The sequence below is a fragment of the Tupaia chinensis genome, unplaced genomic scaffold, assembly GCF_000334495.1.
Source record: "Tupaia chinensis unplaced genomic scaffold, TupChi_1.0 Scaffold148607_1, whole genome shotgun sequence".
In the NCBI taxonomy this organism is placed as follows: domain Eukaryota; kingdom Metazoa; phylum Chordata; class Mammalia; order Scandentia; family Tupaiidae; genus Tupaia; species Tupaia belangeri.
Genome location: NW_006208456.1, coordinates 1,625,343 through 1,651,578, shown reverse-complemented (window position 1 = coordinate 1,651,578; position 26,236 = coordinate 1,625,343). Strand labels below are relative to the sequence as shown.

The window sequence follows — 26,236 nt, the reverse complement described above, 5'->3', positions numbered from 1 at the left end:
CCTGCTAACCACAAGATGGCTGCTGTGCCGCATCAACTGATGGTCAACTCTGCTTGCCAGAACTGCCTTCCGGAGACTGTATTCCATGGAGACTCACCTACAGTTGCGGAACTGCACGAGACCCACACTTGATCCAACCTTGAATGGAATCTATTTTCCCTATTGTTAAAAACTTTGGACTCCTGGCCCCTCTCCCTCTACTCGCAGGTATCGCATTTTCAATGACCCCTCTGGAGGATAGCTGTCTATAGCAGAGATAGAGTAATTGGGAGAGGGGGAAAGGGCTGAGGGTCAAACATAGGATAAAAAACATATTTATATGTATGAAAGTAGAAATGGAACAGTATTGGTGACGACATGCTTGATTAAGACACTATGTAGTTTATCCTAGATGGGAAACTACACTTGGTGTGTTGTGATGATACTCAGGGAATGAGTGTTAGGCAATATAATTTAATATAAAAAAAGTAATAAGCAGGAGGAGAAAAAAAGGGCACATTTGTGACTGAAGAGAGTTGTATGGACACAACTGGGGTCTACTTTATAATATGTTCATTCTACTCCCTGGGGTTTATGCCTAGGATCAGATTTGGATACATGTGTAAGGATATGTCAGCTGTGCTAGCTAGTGGATATACTTAGACTAATTGAGTTCATTGGTAGAACAATTGAATGGGGGGGGGCGGAAGCCATTGAGGGCAATCATGAATGTCAGGGACAATGGAGGAGGAAGATGGGACATGGCGGAGGATGGGGATGGGGAACCTAGGATGGCAAAACAAAAGGCAAGGTATGCAGGACACAAAAATTGGGAAATCATTTGCTGAGAACATGTATGTTGATGTGCTTGATTGAGCCAATGCACAGTGTATTTTGGATGGAAAATTCATGTGTGTGTTGTGATGAGAAAAATTTATAATAATAAATATTTTTGTTGTTGTAAAAAAAAAAATAAATAAAAAAAAAAAAAAAAAAGACTTGAAAAACACATTGTATATGTGTGCCTAAATCCCAAGAGAAGAATGGAGAGAAAGGGATTGTGTCATGGCATTTTCTCCCAAGAGTGTTTTCTCACATTCTCTCTCTGATGAGTACATGTATCCTATAGGTAACTAAAAAAAGAAAAAAGAGAGAGATGGAAAAAGTATAGATGATCCTAACATTGAGATTACTAAATTTTAAAAATCATTTATTTATTTAATTTTATTTATCATTTAACTTGCTATCGGACAAATGTGCTCGCCAGAGAGAGATAGAGAGAGAGGGAAAGTGAGAAAGCAAGTCTCCAGTTCCAGGACTCAGACTGCCATGTGGGAGACTGGCACCTTAGCCACCACACCACCTGTTGGCCCCAACAGATAATTAAATTTAAAACAGTAAAATTTATAATAGCCCTAAGATGAGAATGTTTATAGTTTATAAGGGTTGTCAGGATTTAATGACATAATCCACAGAAAGTACTTAGAAGAGCTTTTGATAGATACTAAGTGCCTAATAAATATTAGCTGATAGTCTTATTCAGGAGTGCTATTATTGCATTTCTATAGTGAATTTATTTTGCTTTTAGAAACAGATATTTATGTTCAGATTCCAATATGACAGATATGGGCACTTAGAATACTCAAGATTTGTTTTGAATAAAAATCCTAAGAATTTTTAATTTATCTTAATTCTTGTGAAAATAGAGAAGCTGTTAATTACTTTATTTGGTCATTTATTTTCTAATAAACTACTTATTCATGCCTGCTGTTTATTAGTCATTGTACTAGTAACTAGAAATATAAAATAGAATAGACTTGGTCTTTTACCTGCATAGAACCTAGTGGAGAAAAGCACCGGTGAGTTTTACTGTGTTTTAGATAAATATATTCTGTTGTAAACAACTTTTTGCTAGGTCATTATTGAAATGATAAATTTTGCATTGATCTCGTGGAAGGTGTGTGACCCAGATTTTTTAATAAATTGACCTTTTGGGAACCAGCAGTTAGCGTAATGGCTATGTTGCTGGACTCCCACGTAGTCGACCGTGGTTCGCGTCCTGGACCCGGTGGCTTAAAACTCATGCCTGCGCGTGTGCGTGCGTGCCCAAGATCCAAAGAGGAGAATGGAGGAGAAGGGATTGCGGTGTGGCCATCCCCCCTGGGGGGTGATTTCTCACTTTCTGTCTCTCTTTCTCTCTCTGTCTGTCTGGCAAGCGCACGCGCCCTATAGCAAAAAAACTCTCCAAAAATAACTAACTAAATAAATTGACCTTTTGTTTTTAACATCTTATCCATTTACCACATAAGTCTGTGGTATCTGTAATCATTCTTTTTTTTTTTTTTTTCTTTTTAATTGCTTGAAGGTATGTGCTCTTGCAAGAGAGAGAACCTACAGTGGGATGTGGTCATGGTGCAGTCTCCTCCATTTCTCTATTCTGTTGGCATTCTGGGGATGTGTGCACATGTGCCTGGCATGTCTCTCAAGCCATGAAGTTGCGATTTGAACTGCAGCCAGTCGTGGAATCCAACTCCCTTAACCACTAGGCTACTGGGTCAGCCCAGTTATTTTGCAAATAAGGGAATTGAAGTTCTAAGAAGTTAGATAACTCTAAAATTTACTCCAAAGTCTTACTGATTTGTAAAATGCATTCATTTTACTCTTCTTTCTTCCTTATGCCACAAGGTTCATAATATCTATTAGAAAATTTTTTAAAACAATTATTTGTTTTAAATTTTATTTATTCATTGTTTTCTTTTTAAAAAAATAAAATAAAATTTTGACCAGAGAGAGAAAGAAAAGAGAGAGAAAGTCAGAATGCAAGCTACCAGGTCCACGACTCGAATGATGGTTGGCCATGTGGGAGTGTCTAGTGCCTTGACCACCATGCCACTATCTATTAGAAAATTTAACCCATGTTGTATTTGAAGATTATGTGTCTGTTTCACTATTAGATTTGGAGTTTGTTTTTGTTTTTGTTTTTGTTTTCAGCAGGGACTAATCTACATTTTAGGCTCTCCAAAAACTGGTAGAGTACCTGTTGCATTGTAGGTACTGAGTAGATATTAGTTGAATGGTGACTATGTGCAGTAGAATGTCAGAAGGAATTTTAGATCTTATGTAAATCATAGATACTAGAATTTCTAAAAAGAAATATATTTAGATTTCTTACAAAGGTTTACTGCTTTTTATTTTGACTCTGTAGAGTATTTAAAAAAAAACATAACTACTGCTGTATCACATCATTTTTTTTCTTTTTTAAAGCCACTTTAGGGGCTAGCAGGTAGTGTGATGGTTAAGGATGCTGGACTCCTACATGGCCGACTGCAGTTAGTGTCCTGGACCTGGTGGCTTGCTTTCTCACTTTCCCTCTATCTTGCTCTGTTCTTCTCCGTTCAAAGGTAAATAAATAAATACATAAAGTTAATTAAAATAATTCTTTATAAAAAAGCCATATTAACACCAAAAATGTAGGAAGAACAAGGTCATAGTAAGCACATTTGGTAACTTTACACACACATTTTTTGGGTCATGGCTGGCATCTATTCAAGGGTTAGATTTTAGGGACCACTGTCTAATTCATCCCTTTTCTTTTAGAGATAACAAAACCAAGCTCAGAGACATAACGGAATTCTTACTGCAAGATAGAATGATAACTGAGTTTAGAACCTGGGTCTTCTGACTCTCAGTGTAAAATTTAGATCCTGTCTCTTCAATTTTTATTACGTGATCAGACTTAGGCACAAATAATTTGTGATTGAACTAAGATCTTACAGCTCCTAAGAAGATAGAGCTGGAGGGGACAGCAGGCGGCATGGTGGTTAAGGGTGCGGGACTCCCACATGGGTGATCCCAGTCTGAGTCCTGGACCTGGTGACTTGCTTTCTCACTTTTTTTCTCTCACTCTCACTCTGTCCCTCTCTGGCCAAATAAATAAAGTTAAATAAAATACTTCTTAAAAAATAAAGTAGAGCTGAAACTTGAATCCACATTATCCAACTCCATTTTTAGTGAAACCTGTGCATTCACTTTTATATATCTTTACTTTTTTTAAAATGTATATTTTAAAGTTTATTAATTTATTTCTCCTGAGAGAGATAGACAGAGAGACAGGCTCCCCTAAATGAGTTCTCATGCCATAAGTCCCCCACAGTTTCAGCTGGCCCGCATCCTAGGCACACAATTCACCCATTATGTCTAGGAAGGTTCCAGAATATAAACCTGGGCTCCTTCCCACATAGGTCCTGTTGCATTACCACTGCCTTGACCCTATGTTTTCTTGCTTTGTTTTTTTTTTTTAGAGATTTTTTTTGTTATAGGGTGCGTGCGTTTACCAGAAAGACAGAGCGAGACAGAGACAGAAGGCAAGAAATCACCCACCAGGGGGGATGGCCATGCCACAGTCCTTTCTCCACTTTCCTTTCGGGATCTTGGGCACTCATGCACATGCACCCGGAGTGAGTTTAAGCCACTGGGTCCGGGCCTCGAACCGCAGTCAACTACATGGGAGTTCAGCGACATAGCCATTATGTTAACTTCTGGTCCCTTGTTTTTGCTTTTTAATTTGCTATAGGGCATGTGCACTTGGGGACTGGGGGTGAGGAGAAGGTCCAGGACTTGAATCTCACAGTTGTCCGTGTAGGATTCAGCTGCCTTAACCAGTGCCTGGCCCCACTTTCATGGTGTATCCTAACTGATTCTGTCAGTCCCCGTTCAACTATAAAGGTGGAACTGTAAGTAACTTAAAAGAAGTATGTATATTTAGAATTTTCTTTCTTTGAAAATTTCAGATTTGAGGCTTAAGCAACTTCTTCCAGGGAAGAGTACCAGTGCAGCTGCTGTCGCAACCCAAGATCTTTATCCATATCCATAGATTGGAATCCTGGTGGGTCAGCAATCCTCAGACACCTCATTTAGGACAGGTAAGTGAAAGACATAGTTGAGGATAAGTGGATTGAGTGCTAATCACTAACAGTCCTCCTTCATTTTTTTATAATAGATGCAAACAGATGATTCCCTTTAAAAATTTAACCTTTTTGGGACCAGCAGTTAGTGTAATGGCTATGTCGCTGGACTCCCATGTAGTCGACCACGGTTCGCATCCCAGACCCGGTGGCTTAAAACTCATGCCGGGCGTGTGTGCGTGCGTGCCCAAGATCCCGAAGGGAGAATGGAGGAGAAGGGATTGCAGTGTTACCATCCATCCTGGGGGATGATTTCTCGTTTTCTGTCTCTATGTCTCTGTCTGTCTGGCGAGCGCATGTGCCCTATAGGGAAAACCTCCCCCCCCCCCAAAAAAAAAAAAAAAAAGACCTGGGCACATGTGCGTGTGTGCCCAAGATCCCGAGAGGAGAACGGAGGAGAAGGGATTGCGGCATGGCAATCCTCCCTGGGGGGTGATTTCTTACTTTTTGTCTCTCTGTCTCTCTCTGTCTGTCTGGCGAGCGCACAAGCCCTATAGCAAAAACCTCTCAAAAAAAAATTTAACCTTTTCTCCTGGTAAAACAAAGCATTTGAAGTCTTCAGTAGGTGGCCCTGAACATTTTTAGATTGTAAAATATGTGTCAAAATGTTAACATTGGTGAAACTTTATTTTTGTGCATTTCAAAACTGTATTTATGAGCTTGGGTTATAGATACATATTATTGCGTTAACAAATGACCTCTAACTTAGTCGCTTAAAACATAGCAATCATGGGACCAGCAGATAGCATATTGGCTATGTCACTGGACTCCCACGTAGTCGACAGCGGTTTGAGTCCTGGACCCGATGGCTTAAACTCACACTGGGCACGTGTGTGTGCATGCCCAAGATCACAAGAAGAGAATGGAGGAGAAGGGATGGCAGTATGGCCATCCCTCCTCGGGGTGATTTCTTGCTTTCTGTCTCTTTCTGGTGAGCGCACGTGCCCTATAACAAAAACCTCTCCAAAACAAAGAAAAAATAACAATCATTATTTAGCTCATGTATCTGTAATTTGGTCAGGGCTTTTACTGATGGGGGTGCTTGTCTCTGTTAACATGTGGCATAAGGTGGGCTGGCTGGAAGGGAGAGGGTGACTCAATAACTGGAAGCTAGAATCATTTGAAGGCTTGCTTACTCACAAGTCTAGTAGTCAACAACAGCTGTTGGTTAGGACTTCAGACAGGGCTCTTGGCCAGAACACACCTACATGTGCCCTCTCCCTATGGCTGCTTGGCTTCCTCATAGGATGGTGACTGGGTTCCAAGAAACAGCATCCTAAGAGAGGAAGGTGGAGGTGCATGGCATATTTGATTTAGCTTTGGAAGTCTCATGAGGTACTTTGCTGTAGTCTGTTAGTTGAGGTAGTTATAAAGGTTCACTCAGGCGTTCCAAGGAGAAGGTAGACATAGACCCCATCTTGTGAAGGAAGAAGTAGCAACATTATATTGTAAGAAGAGCATCTAGAATAGAATCAACTATTGTAGCCAACTTTGGAAAATATTATCTGCTACAGTATATTACTTTCAAGGTAAAATCTAGGAATAACATGTATAATGAAAAATAAATAATTGCAGGAAATTATGGTGTATGAGTCTATTAAGAATTTGGTGTGTTCTTATCTAGTAGAGCATGGCATTGGAAATATGCTGCCTAAATAGAAACAAATGCAATAAATTTTGAATTTTTGTGTGTGTGAACAAAACAGTTTATTGCTGTAATGAAAAGTAGAGACAAAGATTGGGGGCAGCATGTGGAGTGATGGTTAAGGGTGTTGGATTTCCACATGGCTGACTGTGGTTTGAGTCCGGGAACTGGTGGCTTGAAAATCATGTCAGGTACATGTGTGTGCATGCCTAAAATCCCAAGAGGAGAATAGAGGAGAAGAGATACGGTGGGGTTGCCCCCCCCCCCCGGGGTGATTTCTTAATTTCCCTCTCTCTTTCTCTGGTGAATGTATGTGCCCTATTCTTAAAAAAAGCAAGAAAGAAAATCACACTGGGTGCGTGTGCATGCTGCCCAAAATCCCAAGAGGAGAATGGAGGAGAAGGGATTGCTGCATGGGCACCCCCCCAGGGAGTGATTTCTCACTTTCCATTTCTCTGTCTCTCTCTCTGTCTTCTTGGCAGGTACAAATGCCCTACAACAGAAACTATACAAAAAGGAAAAAAAAAAAGGACAAAAAATTAGAGAAAAAATTTATAAGAAAGGTACAAAATAAAATTTGTAGCTTGGGATTTTGTTTTTATGTTTTTTTTTTTTCTTTTTTTTGGGAGAGGTTGTTGCTTTAGGTTGCATGCGCTCGCCAGACAGACAGAGAGAGACAGAGAGATAGAAAGCGAGAAATCACCCCCCAGGAGGGATGGCCATGCCGCAATCCCTTCTCCTCCATTCTCCTCTCGGGATCTTGGGCATGCACGCACATGCGCCCGGCGTGAGTTTAAGCCACCGGGTCCAGAATGCGAACCGCAGTCAACTACGTGGGACTACGTGGGAGTCCAGCGACATAGCCATTACACTAACTGCTGGTCCCTTGTTTTTATGTTTTTGAAGAACATGTTAGTTATTTTAGTTCTGTCTACCTGGGTCTCTTTCTTTTGGTTACTTTAATAATTTGAGAATTACTTGGGAAATTGGTTTACAATATAAACTAGAGAAGCTAGTGCTAATATAAGCATTACATGAATATTTGTCTTTGTTTCTTTTAAGGAAAACTTTGTAATCATTTTTAGAATCGTATAATTGTACTTGTTAAATTTGTGGTATGTTTTAAAAATTATTTTTAGTAGTAGGGCCAGCAGGGGGCATAGTGGTTGAGACGCTGGACTCCCATATGGTTGACTGTAATTCAAGTCCCAGACCCTGACAGCTTGAAATTCACTCCAGGTGCATGTGCATGTGTTTCCGAGCCCAAAGTCCTGAGAGGAGAATGGAGAAGGAATTACAGTGTGGCCATCGCCCTTGGGGGGTGATGTCTTGCTTTCTGTCTCTTTGGCTCTTCAATGAGCATATGCACCTTATAGCAAAAATCTCTAAAAAGGGGGGCTTGTAGGTGGTGTAGTGGTTAAGGCTCTGGACTCCCACATGATTGACTAGTGTTGGAGTCCTGGACCTGGCAGCTTAAAACTCATGCCAGGTACATGTGGTACGTGCCCAGCATCCAAGAGGAAAATGGAGGGGAAGGGATTGTGGTGCAGCCACCCCTGCTAGGGGGTGATTTCTCACTTTCTGTCTCTCTGTCTGTCTCTCTTTGGTGAATACACATGCTGTATAGCAAAAATCTCTATTTAAAAAAATTCAATGAAGCTGGAAAACTTCCAAAGTTGTCTAATATTTGGTTGTCTTATTGATCACATTTACCAATTATATTAATTGCCTGTGGCAGGTTTGAATATAGCTGATACCCAATTTCCAGATGATTTTAGATCATTCTCTGAACATTACATGGAACTGTAGGTACTTTTACTGTAGCTGGGACACAGGCTGTAGGAGCATTCCATCCCTTAGATTCTGAAACTTTTCTTGCTATCTCATTCCTAAGTGATTTACATTATAACGAGTTTAATTCAACTGTGTAAGTTCAGTGCTATTGCCACACTACTCGCAGGTAGGTAGATATGCTACGGTGGTAAATGACTGAACTAGCTATTGTGACGAGAGAGGTAATTTTGAAAGTTTGCTAACTCAACTGTGAATGATTTTGTGAAACTAAGTTTTAATTCAAAAGGTACAGCAATTGGGAAAGCTGTTTTTTTGTTTTTGCATTTAGAAACAAGAAGAGATGTTTTACAATAGTCATAGATTTGGAATAATGATTATAGGTAGTGTAAAATATTGTATCTTAAATAACAGTAGACATATGCGTATATATAGAAACATATAAACCTTTAAACATTTAACTTGCTCTTTTAAAAAATAATTATTTATTAAATTTTATTTATTAATTCGTTTATTTTTAATTTGACAGAGAGAAAGAGAGAGAGAAAGAGGGGAAGTGAGAAAGCAAGCCACCAGGTCCAGGACTTGAACCGTGCTCAGCCATGTGGGAGTGTCCAATGCCTTTAACCACCATGCCACCTGCTGGTCCCTAGAAGAAAGAATAGATTAATTGCTGGGACCAGCAGTTAGCATAATGGCTATGTCACTGGACTCCCATGTGGTCGACCACGGTTCGTGTCCCGGACCCGGTGAGTTTTAACTCACACTGGGCGCATGTGGGTGTGTGCCCAAGATCCCGAGAGGAGAATGGAGGAGAAGGGATTGCAGTGTGGCCATCCCCCCTGGGGGGTGATTTCTCACTTTCTGTCTCTGTCTTTGTCTTTCTGGCGAGCGCACGTGCCCTATAGCAAAAACCTCTCCAAAAAAAAAAAAAAAAAAAAATCAGTAATTGAATTTACTTTAGAAATTTATAGGAAGTGGGGACCAGCAGGTGGCATGGTGGTTAAGATGCTGGACACTCCCACATGACTGACCATGAATTGAATCCTGGACCTGGTGACTTGCTTTTTCACTTCCCCTTTCTCTCTCTCTCTCTATGTGCCTCTCTTTGGTAAAATTAAAATAAATGAATAAATAAGGAACCAGCAGGTGGCGTGGTGGTTAGTGTGCTGGACACTCCCACGTGGCCAACCATGGTTCAAGTCCCAGACCTGGTGGCTTGCTTTCTCTCTCTCTTTATGGCTGACCACAGTTTGAGTCCCGGACTGGGTAGCTTGGTTTTTTACTTTCTTTCTCTCTGTGTCTCTCTCTGGTGAGTACATGCACCCTATAGCAAATTAAAATAATAATAAGTAAAACTTAAAAAAAATACAAAAAAGCATATATGTTTATTAATGGGATCATACACAGTTTGTAACTTAATTTTTTTTTTGAGGTTTTTTGCCATAGGGCATGTGTGTTCGCCAGAGAGAGACTAAGAGAAGGAAGTGAGAAATTATCCCCCAAAGGGGATGGCCACACTGCAGTCCCTTCTACATTCTCCTCTTGAAATTTGGGCTCATGTGCACATGTGCCTGGCATGATTTTCAAGCCATTGGGTCTGGAATTCAGACCACAGTCAGCCATGTCGGAGTCCAAAGCCTTAACCACTGACCCCTGTAACTTACATTTTTTTAATTTTATAATTTATGACTATTTTCTTATGTTAGAAAAAAATTTTATATCACATAAAATAGTTGCATTTTATTTTATGTCTTTATTTAATTTATTGTGAGATTTGTACTGAAAGATAGCTTCCAGATAACTGAATGTGCTATTTTCGCTTTTTCTCTCATTAACAATACTTTGGTGAACTGTTCATCAAGCCTGCATTTTGATCTGGCAAGCTAGAGGGATTATGCTCGTGCTCCCTTTGTGAAACTAGGTTTTTTTTTTTTTTTTTTTTTTTTAGGAAGTTGCAGGCTGTCTTAGGCTATTTTCCTCTTGGATTCTAGGGCAGCTATTAACACTTCACTTTATAAAAAGACATCTAGCCCTTGATATTCCAGGGCTAGAGTATAAAGACTTCTCATTTAGGCTTTATAACCTCCTTTCTTCTCCCCTCCCCACTTTGGCAAAATCAGATTATCACAGAATGATAGTGCAAGAGTAGATTTAGATATATGTGTATATATATGTGTGTATATATATACACACATGCACACACACATACACGTATGTATATAATATGGTAAAGTAAATGTCCACAAATTTCATAGCAGTGTGAATATTGGTGATGATGCATTTTTTCACATAATTATTCCTAGTGAGATTAACTGTGTTCTATAACACATCAATTAATAATCTGGTTTATAAGATTTATATTAGAGTTTATTTTTCTAGAATTTGTCAAAAAATTTTTATTTTCCTGGAAAATAAATCCAGTAAATATAATTGTTTCAATCATTCTTTCATTTGAACCACCGTTCAAACTGAGTTTTATTAGAGCCTTGTGCCTTTGTCTCTCTAACCTATTCCGCACCCTACAGTTTTAGTTAGGACTCTTATAATTGTAGCAGACAGGATACCCAATTTAAGGAAGAGAAAGGGTTAATGATTCAAGTAATTGAATCATCCAGTCAGATCTGAGTTAGCACAGTTTTAGAGGCTCAAACAACTTTCAGGGACTCCCATATTTATACCTTATTTCTCAGTTCTGGCTTTTTTCCTCCTCTTGACTTGCTTCTAAAATGAGTGACTTTCTTCCTGCAGTTAGGGATGGTTGCAAGCAGCTCCAGTTCACATTGCTTCTGTACAAGGTTGCATTCCCAGAAGAAGTGAGGTAATGTTTTGCCATAGTGCCAGCAAAAAATTTCCAGGGAAGACTTTGGATTTGCATGAGTTATTTGGTTAATGTCCTTACTTGTTCCTCCTCCGTATAATGCAAAAGGAGGTAGAAATAGTTCCCTGAAAGAAAAGTTTGCTAGGCAGATCTACAATAGTCTCTCAGGATTGTTTTATAATAAAAGGCTTATGTAGAACCCAACCGCTTCTCTTGAAAACAGCAGCCCCTTTATCTCTTAGGATATAGAATGAGATAACAAAAAACTATACTTTCCCCCCACTTTTGGTACCAGTTGATGGCTGAATTACCTAGATAAGTGATTCTCAAAGTGTGCATCATCTGGAAATTTGCTAGTAATGTAAATGCTGGTGCGTCACTCCAGACCTACTATATCAGAAACCTTGGGGGTGAGGCCAGCAGTCTGTGTGTTAACATGTCCTCCAGGTGATAGTAAGGTATGCTAAAGCTCGAGAACCACAGACCTTACCATAGATGTGCATAGCTGTCTTAGGAAGAAGAAAGAAGCAATCCTCACTGATGGAATAGTTAGTGGTTTGGGGTAGGTGGCACTGTGGTCAAGGCATTGGACTCTCCCACATGGTCGACTACAGTTCAAGTCCCAGACCTGGCAGATCGCTTTGTCACTCTTCCTGTCTCTCTCTCTCCCTGTCTCTCTCTGGTCAAATTGGAGAATAATAATAATTAATTTAATTAAATAAATAGTTCTTAAAAAAAAGTAATTAGTGGTTTGATTACTTTTTCCATTTCAAGTGTAGTTAGAAATTACTTTGTTTAGGGACCAGCAGTTGGCGTTAATGGCTATTTTGCTAGACCCCCATGTAATCAACTGCAGTTCGAGTCCCAGACTCAGTGGCTTAAACTCATGCCAGGTGTGTGTGCGTGTATGCCCAAGATCTGGAGAGGAGAATGGAGGAGAAGGGGTTGGCGGCGTGGCCACCCCCCGTAGAGGGGTGATTTCTCACTTTCTGTCTCTCTGTCTCTCTCTGTCTTTCTGGTGAGCACATGTGCCCTATAGCAAAAACCAATCCAAAAAAAAGAGTACAACAATATTTAAGACTTTAGAGAGATTTTTGCTCTAGGGCACATGCACGTGCTGGAGAGACAGAAACTGAGAAATCCCCCCCCCCAGGGGGGATGGCCATACTGCAGTCTCCTCCTCCATTCTCCTCTCGGGATCAGAGCAGGCATGCACACGTGCCCAGAGTGAATTATAAGCCATCAGATCAGGGACTCTAACCACGGTCGACTACATGAGAGTCCAGCAATGAAACCATTATGCCATCTGCTGGTCCCAAGACCTAATTTTGTCCTCGAGGAACTTAGTCTTTTTTTTTTTTCTTACTTTTTTTTGAGAGATTTTTGCTGGACTTATGACCTCACCAGAGAGACAGAAAGTGAGAGATCACCGCCCCTTGGGGGGGATGGCCACACCACAATTCCTTCTTCTCCATTCTCCCTTTGGGATTTTGGGCATGCACACACATGCACCTAGCCTGAGTTAAGTCACTGGGTCCGGGATTCAAACTGGTCAACTTCGTGGGAGTCCAGCATAACTATAAAACCATCTGCTGGTCCTGAAGAACTTAGTCTTATAAAGAAGATATGCAGTAGGATAATGATTCCTGTAAGAAAGATATCTAGGGCTAGTTGGTATCATGATGACTGAGGTGCTGGACTGCCACATAGCCAACCATGGTTTGAGCCCTAGACCTGGCAGGTTGCTTTTTCACTTTTTCTCTCTCTGTGTCTCTCTTTGTTGGGTGCATGTCCTCTATAGTAAATTTTAAAATAATAATAAAATATTTTTTAGGGAAAGAAAAGCCATCTGAAGAGTGACTTGGGAAAAGTGGAGGAAATATCTGACTGCTTCGGAAGAAGGGGGAGGACTTCAAAGAAGGATGGCATCTTTGATGTTTGAGTAGATAACATTAAAAATTCCTTTGATAAACATAAAAATCTAATTATAATGTCCTGTTTAATGAAATTTCAGGATAAATTAGTTTCTAACAGCAAATCAGTGATAACTTTAGAATGCTTTTCCAAATTATGTTTGCCCTCTATTCCAATATTCTAATGTGTTCTTGAAGGGAGGGGATTATCTTAACCTTCATAACTTTAAACCATGGTTTAAATGTATCATAATTTATTTAACTAGTTCCCATTTTTTGATACCTAAGCTTACAGTTTTTGCTATTATGAATGGTGTTATAAGGAATGTTGTTTTACATCCGTCTTTGTATACTTATATAGTATATTTAGTATGGGTTCCTAGATGTAGAATATTGAATCTGATACTTCTATTAAAATCCCTATTTCTTCTTTTTTCATCTGTCATCATCCTTTGTATTTTAAAAAATAACGTTCTTTGCATGTTATGTTTTCATAACATAGCTTATGTTATGGGTTTTTTTGATACATGTATTTTTGTCAATAAGTAGATAAAATGTAAATTAAACATCTGTTGGTCTTTTGGCATGTAAGTTGGTAGAGTAAGGTGGTACACAGAAGTTGTGCCTCTGATAATATGGTTTAAGGTAATACAGTCATGTGTTGGTTAACGAAGAAGGTATGTTCTAGGAAATGCATCATTGGGCTATTTTGTCATGTGCAGATATCATAGAATGTACTTACACAAACCTAGCTGGTTCAGCCTAAGGCTGCATGGTATAACCCATTGTAGTGCTTTGGGATCACCGTTGTATGTGTGGACCACCATTGACTAACTGTTATTATGGAGTGCGTGACTGAATATTGGAAAGGAAACCATGCCAATTTTGTTGTTAAGAGAACTGATCTCTCATGGCTAACTGCTATTCAAATGCTGGCCTAGGAGCTTGAAAAATATACAAGGCATGTGTATATTTCTATAAATTTGCATCTAATGGCAAGTTGCAGTACAGTAAAGTGAATGTCAACATATTTCATCGTAGCAATGTGAATATTGGTACAATGCATTTTTTTCTATTTATTTATTTTAATTTATTTCTAGTGAGATTGTGTTCTATAGCACACCAACTAGTGATTTGGTTTGCAAGATTTACAGTTTGTTTTCCTAGGATTTGTGAAAATGTTTGGATTTTCCTGGAAAACAAATATAGTAAATATAATTGTTTCAATCTTTCTTTCATTTGAACCACTGTTCTCCCTCTTTTTATTACCTTTTTTAATGTGCTTTTTTTTTTTTTTTTTTTTTTTTATCATGAGCAAGAGAGACAGTATCCCCTCCACAGGGTCTAGACACTGCAATCCACCCCAGCTTCAACCAGCCCTGAATCATGACCCACAATAGAGAGGCATCACTGATTTTAGAAGAAATAACAATAATGTAATTCTGCCTAAATAATTTATTCTAATGAACTGGCACTGAATTTGCTTTGTGCTATAATTATTAACAATTTTACTATTTAACAATTATTAAAAGTTTTAAATTCTTTCTTTTTTTTTTTTTTTTTTATTAAGAGGTTTTTGCTGTAGGGCATGTGTGCTCGCCAGACAGACAGAGAGAGACAGAGAGACAGAAAGCGAGAAATCACCCCCAGGGGGGGATGGCCACGCCGCAATCCCTTCTCCTCCATTCTCCTCTCGGGATCTTGGGCACGCACGCACATGCGCCTGGTGTGAATTTTAAGCCACCGGGTCCAGGACTTGAACCACGGTCGACTACGTAGGAGTCCAGCGACATAGCCATTATGCCAACTGCTGGTCCCAACGTTTTAAGTTATTTCTGATTTTTGTTTTTATTTACCTTACAAGGAAGAAGTTTTTCAGAATTTTAGTTTTAGTGATAAGATTATTGTATTAAAGTTTTTAAAACACCTGCTAGATTGTCTGTTATCTTTTCTTTAAGATCTTAAAATCTCAGCGATTATAATTAGGTCGAACACATTCTCAGCAAAATCTTTGTGGGTTTCTAGATGTGGAAGTCTTTAAAAATCTTTAAATTTTATTATACTAAACAAATTTTAAGTTGGAATTATCTTTATTTCTGCTGTTTTGATTTTCTGTCAGAATTTCCTAGCTGTGTTCAGCTAAGTCTAAGAAATTTTCTTGTAGGTATCAGGCAGCCTAAGGGAAAGTTATTTAGTTTTTTTTCTTTGTGGTATGTGCTTACCAGGCAGAGTAGCCACTGTATTCCAGGAAGAGAACCTATTGCCAAAACACCCACTAGAGCAGAAAACTGACCTACTTACTGCTGACAAGTTTAAAAAAAAAAAAAAATTGTGTGGAATTGTAGCAGCATTTGATCAGCCTTCTTCCTTCTTTGGTGGTGGATGGGGTGTGGGTAGCAAAGAAATTGAGAAAGGATATTGAACACTACAGGGGAGTAAGTAATACACTAAATGGATATTTCATTACCTGCAATCTACTCAATAAAAGCTATTCATTGGTGCAATTGGAAGGCTTCTACAGTGCAGCGATTCTCTTACAATTACTTTAAACTTAAATAGCATAGGATACTCACTCCCAGGACTTTCATGATAATAATCTAGAAAAGTTAACTAGTTAAAAGTTGGCAGTTAGCATTTCATGAATGATTGTTTTTTTACAGGATATAGTCAATTTTTTTTAAAACCTTCATTGTTTTGTAGTGTACTCTATTTTGGAATTTACAGCTATCAAGACAAAAAAAGATTAATTATGATATTTACTTGTAAAAATGACTATGGGCCTTAACTTTATCAAAATCACTATTTCCACTGTTATCCACCTAATTTTGTACTTATTCTCAGCATCACTAGTATTTAAGTTTTAGGACTGTGTCATTCAGTAAATGAGGATTTCAAAAAGTTCATGGAAAAATGCTATTAACATATGAATTTATTTTGGTGCAGAAAAGTTTGAAATCCATGCAGTTTTTAAAAAAAATACACGTTCTCCACAAACTTTTTGAAGATTATGCACACAGAAGCCACTAGCTATATGTGGCTGTTCAAATTTAAAATATTTAGAGACCAGCAAATGGTGTTATGTCACTGGACTCCAACGTAGTTGACTGCAGTTTGAGTCCTGGACTCCGTGGCTTAAAACTCACACTGGGCATTTGTACGTGTGTGCCCAAAATCCCAGGAGGAGAATGAAGGAGAAGGGATTGCAGCGTGGCCATCTTCCTGGGGAGTGATGTCTCTCTGCCTTTCTCTGTTTCTCTGATGAGCACACACGCCTCATAGCAAAAATCTCTCAAAAAGAAAAATTTTAAATATTTAAAACCAAATAAAATAAAACTCTAGTTCCTCAAACCAATCACATTTCAAATGCTCACAGGCTAGTGGCCACCTATTATATAACACTAATATTAGAACTTTTTTTTTTTTGGAGAGGTTTTTGCTATAGGGCGTGTGCGCTCACCTGACAGACAGAGAGACAGAAAGCGAGAAATCACCCCCCAGGGGGGATGGTCACGCCGCAATCCCTTCTCCATTCTCCTCCCGGGATCTTGGGCACGCACGCACACGCGCCCGGCGTGAGTTTTAAGCCACCGGGTCCAGGATGTGAACCGCAGTCGACTACGTGGGAGTCCAGCGACATAGCCATTATGCTAACTGCTGGTCCCTGGAGTAATCTTTTTTTTTTATTTTTTTTTTCACTATTGGGCGCGTGCGCTCTCCAGACAGACAGAGAGAGACATAGAGACAGAAAGCGAGAAATCACCCCCCAGGGGGGATGGTCACGCCGCAATCCCTTCTCCATTCTCCTCCTGGGATCTTGGGCACGCACGCACACGCGCCCGGCGTGAGTTTTAAGCCACCGGGTCCGGGACGCGAACCGCGGTCGACTACGTGGGAGTCCAGCGACATAGCCATTACGCTAACTGCTGGTTCCCGCTGGAGTAATCATTTTTGTATGTCATTATAGTAAAGTCTTTATTTCTGGGAGGAAATTAAGAACCTCCTTTTTAAAAAATTTTACCTATATTTTGTTTGGAGTTATCATATCAGTGTAATGCAATAATAACTGTGTTACTAACAACAACTTTGTGAGATGCTTATTATTCTCATTTTGCAGATGAGGAAACTGAGACTTGGTGAAGTTACGAAACTTACTCAGAATCACTCAGCTTGTAAAGGCCACAACCAAGAATCACAGCCAGGTCTGTCCAACTTCAAAACTCTTAATAATGGCCATTGAACTTTGAAATAGCTGTGAAATATCAACCTTTGATAAGTTGCATTAGTATTGCTTAACTATTGAACTCTTACTGATAATTTTTTTTTATTGATGGGTTTTTATCCTTCATAATAATTTCATGTATCTTTTAAATATTGTGAAAAGCAGTATAACATAGTAATTAAGGGTCTGGGCTCTGGAAATAGACTGCTGGGTTTGAATTCCTAAGCTTTTCCACTTGTTGTGTGACATTGGGAAAGTTGTTTAATTTTTCTATACCTTAGTTTTCTCATTTATATAATAGTGATAGTGGGACCAGCAGGTGGCTTGGTGGTTAAGGTGCTGGACTCCCATATGGACGATCACGGTTCAAGTCCTAGACCTATTGGCTTGCTTTCTTGCTTTCCTTCTCTCTCTCTCTCTGTCTCTTTGGTGAGCACATATGCCCTGAAGCAAAATTTAAAAAACTATTAATAAATACTTTTAAAAATAGTGATAGTAATAATATTCACTGAGGGCTGTTGTGAAGATTAAATGCTTTAATACATAAAAGCATTTATAACAGTGTGTATAGCACATAGTAAATGTCAACTGTATTATCAAATGTATTATGTCGAATTATCATCTCCTAAGCAAACAGTAAAGCCGAGTGATAATTATTTCTAATTCTCTGTTAGGAAATTTGTACATAGCCAAGTTTAGGCAGCAATGTAGAGTATCACAAAATTTGCATAAACCAACTTGAATAAGTTAGACCCAAGAAAAATCATTCATTTGATCAAGTTCAGATTGATCATGAAGCAAATCGGGCAACTGTGTATAGGTTCCAAATATTTAGGGTCTTAAATATATAAAACCATACAGAAGTCCACTAGATATAGCCTTTAAGCCCAATGTGATCATGAGTGTGTTTTATTTATCTTCTTTTTAAGAGTGCGGTTTGTATGCAGAATAAATGTCTACATTTTCAGGTAGCTTTTAAGGAGATGGGTTTTAGCAATGTTGTTAGATTATTACCAAGAACTAAAACCTTATGTATTATTTAAAGTGTTGGCAATATTTTATCACTTGTAGAAGTGGCTATTTGAGCTTATACCGTGGTAAGTATTTATACTGATAGATCTTTGGACCAGTGGGATAGCACATTCAGCTAGAACTCAGCTATGTACTGATCATATGCTTCTCATTCATACTTGCTTATTGCAGCTGTCAGAATGTCAGTGTTTTATCAACTATTACAATTTAATTAAAGTAAAATGCTGTGATGAGTGACTAATAATAAGTTCATACTAAATTGTGGGAATATCCATGGATGGGAGATAATTTGAGGCAAGTTATACAAAAGTTCAAAAGTTACAATTTCTTTCTTTTTTTTCCCCATTTCTCTTTATCATGATAAAGCACACAAGGGAGAGTGTGAGAAAGAAAGAGATGATCACTCTCTACAGGTCATGCAATGATTCCCTTCCTCCAGTGCTATAGCCTGTTGGATCCTGGGCATAGGCAGTCATGTGCATGCACACCATGTTCCTTACTGGCAGGGCCATGGATTCAAACTGTAACTGCCATGTGGGGATCGACTTCCCTTGACAGCACATTACTGCTGCACAGCAGAGCTGGGCCTTAAGGAACGGAACTTGCCCTGCACAGGAACCCAGGATCTCTAAGTATTTCTACCTTGGGTCTCAAAGAATACTCACAAGTATTTTTTCCAGGGGAAGTAAGCCAGTTCACAGACACAATCTCACACAAGATCAATAAAGTGAAAACCACACCCAAGTATGGCATATAAAACATCAGGAAAACAAAAGAATTGTAAAGCAGCCAGAGGTAAAAAATAAAGAAATAAATAAGAGTCTCACACACATACACACAAAACAACTGTAGCACAGCTGATTTATTAATAGCAACAACAGAAACCAGAGGAGAGTAGAATGATCTCTTCCAAGGAGAAGAGGAACCCAAAAATCTGCCAATCTATAACTCTATAGCTAATAAAATATTGAGCAAGAAAGAGGATGATAAAGCTACTTTCAGATATTAAAAAGTTTACTATTAAAAAAAAACTCATTGAAGAGAACTCTAAAGAAAAAGATCTTCAGAAAGAAAGTGATCTATTAGGTCATCAGAAAAGTCATGAAGTATTTTTCTGTTTTTGTATATGCAAAAATGTATCATGACTTTTCCAGTGACCCAAAGATGAAAATGTCTTAGATCCAAAGTGGAATCAAGAAAACACAGCGGGAATTGGATTGACATAAATTTAGAGGCTTCTGGTCACCATTTTCTGCCACATAGACCAAAGAACAGAAAAACCAGTTGACAAAGTAGCAGATTTATAAAGGAAAGAGGAAGACACAAAGTCATGGTACACTGTAAGCCCCTGGTTCCAGCTAGCCCTGAGGCCCAATGAAATCCTCTCCTTGAGAACTAGGAGATACCTCAGTGTCCTTATATTAAGCTTTACTTTTCATTTCAGAGATGTAGAAAAAGAAAGGCCAGAAATTAAATAAATAGAAACATACAATAGAAAAAATGAAAATTAAGCACTCATTTTTTGTGAAGGCCAATAAAAAATATATATCTTCTACCAAGACTGAAAGAAAAAACTGATGATGCAGTCGGTAGTGAACTGAACTGCAGTGCTGAAAGTCACATGCCAACCTGCAGTTCAGATTTCTGGGTTGGCTTGAAAACATGCCTGGCCTATGTATGTGTGTCCAGGATCTTAATAAGCTGGAGGACTGAGGAAAGGGAATCACAGTGTGATAAGACTTTGCAGAGGGCGTTTCCCTTTTTCTTTCTCCCTTTCTTTAGTATGTGCACACGTGCTCTCTGTCATAGATAAAACAAAAAAAGAGAGAGGCACTAAGATATTAGGAATTTTTTTAAATGGCAGAAATAAAATATAATAAAAGAATGCTTTGAAGAACTTTATGCCAAACAGTTTAAAAACTCAGAGAAAATGGTGTAATGGTTACGTTGCTGGACTCCCACGTAGTCGACCACAGTTTGAGTCCCAGACCTGGCGGCTTAAACTCGTGCCAGGTGAGTGTATGTGTGTGCACAAGATCTCAAGAAGAAAATGGAGGAGAAGGGATTGCAACATGGCCATCCCCCTTGGGGGGTGATTTCTCGCTTTCTGTCTTTCTGGCGAGTACACGCACCCTATAGCAAAATACCTTTCCAAAAAAACAGTCCTGACAAATTTGGTTGGGTTTATTCCAGTAATGTGATGATTTTTTTTTTTTAAAGACAGAGGAGATAGAGAAACAGAAAGTGAGAAATCACCCTCAAGAGAGATGGCCACACTGCAATCCCTTCTCCTCCATTCTCCTTCCAGGATTTGGGGCATGCACGCATGCACACCTGGCATGAGTTTAAGCTGTTGGGTCTGGGACTCAAACTGTGGTGGACTACATGGGAGTACAGCAACATAACCATTATGCCATCTGCTGGTCCCCCAGTGATGCAATTAATTCTAATTCAAAATAAAAGATGAAAACTTTATGATTACCTCACAAATGCCAGTAATAACGTTTGATAAAATTTGATATTCAGTATTCAGCACAAAAATATCTTATCCAGCCAGGAAGAAAAATGTCATTAACTGGCCTAGCCATGGTAGTGAACTGGTTGACAGTTATATTCAACAGTCTGAGGCCACAGGGAAGGCCTGGATTCAATTCCCAGCTTACCCTAAAAGCCAGGTCTGGCGGCCGATACCTGTAGTGTCAGCTACTTGGGAAGCAGAAGCAAAAAGATTGTGACATAATAAGACCCTATCTTATAAAAAAAAAGTCTTAAATCCATAAAGAGTATCTATCATAAATCTACAGCAAACATTATTAATTTTTTTTCTTTTTTTAGATAGAATCTCACTGTGTCATGATCTTCCTGCCTCAGTGACCTATGTAGAGTTGGGATTATAGGCATGTACTACCTCACTCAGCTTTTTAGGGTGGGCCTACAATAATTGGGCCACAACATTATTTTTATTTATTTTTTTATTTTTTAAAATTTGCTGTTGGGTGCATTGACTAACCAGAGATGGGGTGAGGGGTACGTAAGAAAGCAGCCCCCCTCCTGGGAGGATGACCAGATCATAATCCCTTTTTCTTCCATTTTTTACTTGGAATTTGGGCATCCGTGCACATACACCCAGTGTATTTTTCAAGCTACCAGATCTGGAACTCAAACTGTGCAGTCAGCCATGTGGGATCCAGCCACCTTAACTACCGTACTATTAGATGACCCTAAAATCTTTCTTCTTCTTGTTTTTTTTTAAGAATTACTTATTTCATTTTATTTATTATTACTATTATTTTAAAATTTGTTATAGGGCAGATGTGCTTACCAGAGGAAGACACAGAGAGAGAGCCGAGAGCAAGAGAACAAGGGAGAGAGAGAGAAAGTAAGCTGCCAGGTCCATGACTTGCACTGTAGTCAGAGAGAGAGAGAGAGGGGGAGAGAGAGAGAGAGAGCGAGAGCTGTCAGGTCCAGGACTTGCACTGTAGTCAGCCATGTGGGAGTTTAGTGCTTTAACCACCACACCACCTGCTGACCCCCAAACTTTATTTTTAATGGTGAAAACATAATAAGCACTTCCTTTAAAAAGTTATGTACGAGGTAAGGATACCCACTCTTGATTCTTGCATTGAGTACTGAACTGGGGAGTCCTAATTAGCATAATAAGGTAAGAAAAATAAATGAATGTTATAAGCACTGAAAAACCAGTTTTCATTCACAGTAGGCTTCTTAGTGAAAAGAGATTAATATTACATTGGTTAAGATTAATTGGGGCCAGCAGGTGGCATGGTGGTTTGGGCACTGGACTCCCACATGGCCTACCACGGTACGACTCCCATACTTAATGGCTTGTTTTCGCACTTTCTCTCTCTCTCTCTCTCTCCCTCTGTCTCTCTCTGGTGAGTGCATGTGCCCTGTAGCAAATTAAAATAATAATGATGATAAATAAAATTAAATAATTTTTAAAAGATTAACTGAAGCCAGTGCTTCTTACCTTTAGCAAGTTAGAGAATTTATTGGATAGATACTGAGGCATGCGATGATGTTCAGAGAAGAGTTCAACCAATGAAACAAGTTAAATAGTAATTAGAAAATATAAAAAACCCTGTGAAGGAAATGGAAAGAATAAGTTAATAAAGAATTATATAGAATGGTACTTAGAAAGTGGAAAAAGAAGGCCTCAACAATGAAATAACATTTAGTTTGAGAGTTGACACATAAATGGGAGACAAAGTACTTGAAGGATTTAAGAGAGAAACATTGCAGGAAGAGGGAATCCACAGCCCCTAGTGGGAATGAACTTGTAGCTAACTGCAAGGACTATAAAGAGTTAATTTGGGAGGAATCAGCAGTTAGTGTAATGGCTATGTTGCTGGACTCCCATGTAGTTGACCACGGTTCAAGTCCTGGACCTGGAGACTTAAACTCACGTTGGGTGCATGTGCGTGTGTGCCCAAGATCCCGAGAGGAGAATGGAAGAGAAGGGATTGCAGCGTGGCCTCCCCACCTGGGGGGTGATTTCTCGCTTTCTGTCTCTGTCTGGCGAGCGCACGTGCACTATAGCAAAAAAAAAAAAAAAAGAGAGAGAGAGAGAGAGAAAAGAAAGAGTTAATTGGGGAGAGTACTGCCTCAAGGAAAGAAACAGGCAGAGACCATACCTTAATATGCTAACATTTACTGAGCATTTGTGATGGTAAGGACATTGTTCCAAGCCCCTCTTCCTGAGCAATATGAGTTGTTATGCCATATTGACTCACTGAATGCCAAGAATTTGGATTTAATTTGAAGATAGATTGGAAATACAAAGCAATGCCATGTTTCATTTTACTTTTTTATTTTTTGGAGAGGTTTTTGCTACAGGGCACGTGCGTTTGCCAGAGAGACAGAGAGACAGAAAGTGAGAAATTAATCCCCCACTCCCTGGAGGGATGGCTATGCTGCAGTCCCTTTTCCTCCGTTCTCCTCTCGGAATCTTGGGCACACATGCATACCTGCCCGGCGTGAGTTTAAGCCACTAGGTCCAGGACTTGAACCACTGTTGACTACATGGAAGTTCAGTGACGCCATTACCCTAACGGCTGGTCCCTTTTTTTTTTTTTTTTTTTCATTTTACATTTTAAAGATTACACTGGCTATATTGTACATCGCTGATCAGAGAGACAGCCAAAGAAACAAATACTAGTTGGTTATTTACACTACTGGGTCATCAGTAAAGTCAAGACCCATTTTTATATAGAAAAACATAGAAAAATGCATCATGACTTTTCTGATGACCCAGTAGTTCAGATAAGAGATGAAGTTATCTTGGGCCTTGGGTCTGGTGATGGAGATGTGGAGCAGTAGACGGGTTCAAGATGTATTTTAGAAGTATTTTGTCCATGGCTTGGATAAAGGGAGAGTGATATGGGGAAGAGAGGAGTAAGATTAAAGAGGGCTGAAGAATTGAAGAGGTGATGTGTGTAGATCATTGCCAAGTTATTTGTCAGTAATGAGAGAGAGCTATTTTTAACAACTTCTTTTATTTTTCCAGTGCCATTTCTCTCTCTCTTTCTTCGTCTCCCTTTCTCAAATTCTTGGAATAAAATATAGTTTTATTCTAGTCTGTCTCTCCAGATTCCAGCACCTTTTTTCATCCCACACTTGACAGATGCTTAGAGGAGGAAAGTCAGTGTAAAAAGTAGGCTAGCGTTCTCAGCAATTCTGCCCTTTTTCATCAAGATGTTCCTTGCTAAATCAGTCCTCGCTATATCAGAGCAGAATCACTTGAAGCAATACCAGTCTAATGAAGTCAGTCTGTGTTTGAGTTTGTGTTGTGAGGTTTTGGGAATGACCATATGTATTTTTATCTGTAAATTCTTTTTTTTTTTTTTTTATAAATTCTTAATATGTCTTAAAAGGTAAGTATTGCCAAATCACAAACTCAGTTTACCAGTTGTTTCTCAATTGAGAGGCACATGATCAACAAAAAGAAAAATAAAATTGATTTTGTAAATGCAATAAAAAGCTCTCAGAAAATATGGCTTTTTAAACATTTTTGAAATGTTTATTAAATATATGTAGGTTCAACTATAGAAAACCACTTTTGACTGTAGTATTAATAGACGTAGCCCAGGCTGGCCCTAGTGATTAAGGGAGCCAGATCTCACATGGCCGACTATGTAGTTCAAGTCCTGGACGCAGCAGCTTGAAACACACCAGATGTTTGTGCATGCATGTGCAACACCCCAACAGGATGGAGAAATAGAGAAGAGACTGTGGTACAACCACACCCCATTGTGGGGTGCTTTTTCCCTTTCCCCTGTATTTCTAGCAAATACATGCACCCTCTGGCAAATTAAAAAAAGGAAAAATAGAAATAAGGTTCTTCCTCATTTTATGAAGCTCTGACTTTCCATTATTATCTGTAAGGATTGAATAGAAAAGCCATATATCAACGCAGCAGAAGGAATTTTGTGGTAAGATACGAAGATGAAAATGTTTAAGGCAGAAACTTGAACTTTAAGTCAGGTAATAAATAAGGATCATGGAATACTATTTAAGTCTGTGGTCCTTACATTCTTGGTGGTTACAGAATCTTTTGAGATTCTGATGACAGTTGAAGAATCTGGCCCCAGAAAGTATACAAATGCATACACATTCAACTTTTTACATAATCCTAAGGGATTGCTGACTCTGGAGATCCTTCTAGGTCCATGATTCCCTTGTTGAGAACCTGTGGGCTAATTGTGATCAAGGCTGAGGAGGGACCAGAAGTTGTTGTTGTACTCCCATGTAGTTGGCTGCGGTTCGAGTCCCATACCTGGTGGCTTAAACGCATGCCGAGTACTCCCTGGGGGGGCGTGGGGTGGTGATTTCTCACTTTCTGTCTCTCTGTCTGTCTGGCGAGCACATACGCCCTATAGCAAAAACCTCCCTACCCGCCTCCCCCTCCCCCCCCAAAAAACGACTGAGGAGTGTGTAGCTAAAAGACTGAGACATTTAAACTGCGTGACAGTATTCTCTTCTCAAGTACTAATTTTTAGGAGACCCAGGACAATTTGTTGTTAAATCTCAGTCTGACAGTTGATGATGCAAAATAAGTTTTACTCTTAAGTTATTGAAAAATTGGAGTAATCAGTTTTAAATTTTTTCCCTTGAAAATGCTGTATATGGCAGTGTGTTCTGGGATAAGATAATGTAGTTCTCAGGATACCCTAATGAACATAGCCTATTAAGAGAAAAATTGAACTGAAATATAAACAAATTTCAAATTTACTGAAATTCATGGGAATTAAATGAATGTTTCCTTTGAGGATTAGGATTTTTTTTTTTTTGGAGAGGTTTTTGCTATAGGGTGCGTGCGCTCACCAGACAGACAGAGAGAGACAGAGACAGAATGCGAGAAATCACCCCCCAGGGGGGATGGTCACGCCGCAATCCCTTCTCCTCCCTTCTCCTCTCGGGATCTTGGGCACGCACGCACATGCGCCCGGCGTGAGTTTTAAGCCACCGGGATGCGAACCGCGGTGGACTACATAGGAGTCCAGCAACATAGCCATTACGCTAACTGTTGGTTTCCTGAGGATTAGGTTTTTATAAAAAGAAAAGTCCTTTGTTCTCTAGCTTCCATTGAATCTGTTTGTAAATTAACTTCTGTCAAAAAATTAGGAATGGAGGTTCCTCAAAGATCTACAAATAGAACTACCAGCAATCGCACTTCTGGGTATTTACCCAAAAGGCAGGAGATCGCTCAGCAGAAAAGTGCTTGCACATCAATGTTTATTGCAGCATTATTCACAATTGCCAAGACATGGAACCAACCTAAATGTCCACAAACTGATGAATGGATTGGAAAAGTGTGGTATATATACTCTATGGAATACTACTCAGCCATAAAAA

General features: G+C 39.2%; 1 protein-coding gene across 11 annotated transcripts in view; it reads left to right on the top strand.

Moving 5' to 3' along the window:
- Nucleotides 1-26,236, top strand: part of NUMB (NUMB endocytic adaptor protein) — a 163,650-nt gene that overhangs the window by 47,258 nt on the left and 90,156 nt on the right. For 10 of the 11 annotated variants that reach the window (XM_027769114.1, XM_006170520.2, XM_006170522.2 and 7 more), the window contains exons 2-3: nt 4,770-4,901; nt 17,228-17,312. The gene's annotated coding sequence lies outside the window, so the exon portion shown is untranslated. The remainder of the gene's footprint in view (nt 1-4,769; nt 4,902-17,227; nt 17,313-26,236) is intronic. The other variant, XM_027769112.1, reaches the window with a different exon arrangement.